The sequence below is a fragment of the Rattus rattus genome, chromosome 9 (genome assembly GCF_011064425.1).
Source record: "Rattus rattus isolate New Zealand chromosome 9, Rrattus_CSIRO_v1, whole genome shotgun sequence".
Taxonomy (NCBI): Eukaryota; Metazoa; Chordata; class Mammalia; order Rodentia; family Muridae; genus Rattus; species Rattus rattus.
Window position 1 is genome coordinate 75,096,000 of NC_046162.1, and position 3,073 is coordinate 75,099,072.

At 46.4% G+C, this 3,073-nt stretch overlaps 1 long non-coding RNA gene across 1 annotated transcript in view; it reads right to left on the minus strand.

Moving 5' to 3' along the window:
• LOC116909140 overlaps window positions 1-544 on the minus strand; it is an 8,948-nt gene extending 8,404 nt beyond the window's left edge. The window contains exon 1 of the long non-coding RNA XR_004389052.1: window positions 72-544. This is a non-coding gene — a long non-coding RNA (uncharacterized LOC116909140). The remainder of the gene's footprint in view (window positions 1-71) is intronic.
• Window positions 545-3,073: the final 2,529 nt, after the last annotated feature.

Below are 3,073 nucleotides of genomic sequence, written 5' to 3' on the forward strand. Positions count from 1 at the left end.
GAATATGTAATTCTCATTCATTAGATGGTACTTAGTGCTGAAGTTAGCCACCCTCTCCCAGTGAGGCTTACCTGGTATTCAGTTGAAGAGTAGTGCTGAGGGCTGGACAGATGGCATCATGGTTAAGAGCCGGCACTGCTCTTGCAGAGGACCTGAGCTCAGTCCTGAGTGCCCATTCCAGACTGCCTGTAACTCTAGGTCCATGGGCTCTGGCACCCTCTTCTGGCCTGTGCGGACACCTGCACTCATGTACCCAAATCCATATACACATGTAAGATTACAAATAAAGTGAAAAACTAAAAAGAACGTCGTTTAAACAAAGTTTTGAGACTATGAGTCCTGGCACATGATCGTTCATTTGTGTGTACATGTGCGGGTGTGTTCACCCACACATGTGTATGTAGAAGGCAGAGGTGGACATGGGGTTTTTCCTGGGTCACTCATAGTTTTTTGAGACAGAGCCTCTCCCTGAAACTGGAGCTCTACTCTTGGCTAAACTATCTAGACAGCAAGCCCTGACCACTCACCTGTCTTCACCTCTCAGAGTTGGGATCGTGTGTGTGTGTGTGTGTGTGTGTGTGTGTGTGTGTGTGTGTACATACACATATATAATGTACCTGCCCCTTCTAGTGGATGTGTGCATGTGTGTATGTGTGTGCATGGGAGTGTATACATGGGGTGTGTGTGCATGCATGAGGGAGTGTGCAGATCTGAATTCAGGTTCTCACATTTGCACCATAAGCTCTTTACCCACTAAGCTGGTCTCCCACCCTGATCATCTATTTTCTAAAAACCTCAGCGTTGGAGAGAAACGGTCCCAATCCAAGGGTTGTGCAAGCCACCAGAATTTATACCAAAAGTGGAATAGCTCATTTGATAAGTAAGTGGGCCAAGGGGGTGTGTGCCCCTGTCCTGACACTCCCCATGTGGGTGGATTCCGGTCAACAAGGCTGGATGTGTCAGCTTTGCATATCCTGGCCCAGAGGCCTTTCTACAGGCTCCAGTGAGAGTAAAGAGGAGCTCTCTCTAAGCTTTGAAGCTAACAAGGCATCCATTCCCTTAGACCCGTGGCTTGTATCTCTTTTAACCTTTGTACCGAGTCAGTCTGTTTATCTCATAGAAAGAGTCGGGAACTAGTCTGCCGTATCTACTATCTTTCTACTGCAAAGCAGAGTTGACAGGGGGCCTGTATTCTGTTGTCCAAGGGGTCTCCTCTCCTGCTTCTCCAGTTACCAAACACATGTGCAGCGTGCACATGCACACTTGTGCAGCGTGCACATGCACATTTGTGCTTAGAGGGAAGGAGGTGGAGACCAAGACACCAGATCCAAACTCGTCATCAGGAACCCAGCAGGTTTGAGTTCCTATTTCTAAGCCCACAAGACAGCTGGGGTCCTGTTATGTCACAGACGCTGGCAGAAGACAAGACGCTCAAGGCTCGGAATAAAGGACAGTTTACAAGCCCCATCATGGTAGCCAGATGATGCTGTCTGTGTACCTGTCGCTCCAGCCACAGTCCTCTCAGGCTGCACAAAGAAAGCCTGGTGGTACCTGTGTCACAATGGGACAAAAGCAAATCGTGAGCCTAGGGATTTCGTCGTTTTCATCACAGACTGTGAGCCTGCCCACTTTCGCCTCAGAGTACAAGAGCATCCGTCACAGCTGTCCATCAGGTAAAGTTCTACAGCGTTCAGAACAGAGGCTCTGCTTCCAGGGAGCAGGAATCTCAGTCTTGGGCCATCAAGATGGCTGAGTAGGTATAAAGGGGCTTGCAGCAAAACCTGACGTCCTGGGTTCTATCCTTAGAACCTACACGATAGAAGGAGAGAACTGGCTCCTCTGGTATCCATATGCTGTGTCACACGTATTTACATATGCACATGAACATGCACACGGTAAATAAATATGAATCAAAATTTACCAAAAGATTTTATTTTAAATCAGTACGAGATTGGTGGAAAAGTTTCTCAGCACTCGAGAGCTTTGTAAATTGGGTAAGTCACTTGGCCTGCCCAAGGCTCAGTTTCCCCCTCTACAAATGAAGGACATTACTCAGCTGTCATTTGACTGGAGAGAATAAATAAAATTTCAGTATATACTTTTCTGTGGATGGGATAAAACATCATGACTAAAGCATCTTATAGAAGGAAGGGTTTGTTTTGACTTAAGGTTCTTGACGTGGCAGGGACATGTGACAGCAAGAACATGAAGCAGAGAGAACAAAACGTAGACAGGGCAATATAATCTCAAAGTGAGCTTCCCAGTGGTGTGCTTCTCTCCAACAAGGCTGCATCTGTTAAACCTCGCCCCCAACAGCGCCACCAACTGGGGACCAAGTGTTCAAATACTTGAGTGTTTGAATACATATGTAATTATGTATATGTATGTATACATGTATGTGTATATAGCAGTTTAGCAAAGACTTTGTGGCCTAGAGGTGGCTCTAAGGATCAGGGTGATTGCTGTGCAAACATAAGGACCTGAGTTCAAATCCCCAACACTTATGTAAAAACTGGACTTGGGGGCCTAGGCACATGTGACCTCAACACTGGGAGGGAGGTGGGGATGGGAAGTTAGCTGACACTTGTTTGCTGCCACCCTCCCTCCTGAGAGACCCTGGCTTGAGGGAATGAGGTAGAGATGGGCAGGGCAGCTAATGCCCTCTGGCCTCAGTGTGAGCCTGTGTGCATGCATGTGCACGTTGCACATACACTCCATGAACATGGGAGACTGGATAAGGGGCACACTAAGCTTGCACAGACTGACTCTCATTAAGATGAGCCAACATGAAATTTTCACAAGGTTATTTTGTTTCAAGCCAGCGGCCTACTTGGCAGATAAAAATGTGTGTCTTGATCCCATTAGCAGCATATCAAATCTGATTAGTTTTGATGCAAAGACTTACTGATGAGAGATTCAAAACTTTTACATCAGATTTTCTTAGATGGTTAAATCATCTGGGAACATCATTCCTCTCTCCACATGTGTGTGTCTGTACATAGGGGTATGCATATGTATATACATGGGTGTGTGCATGTGTATGTGCATGAGTGTGTGCATGTGTATATGTGTA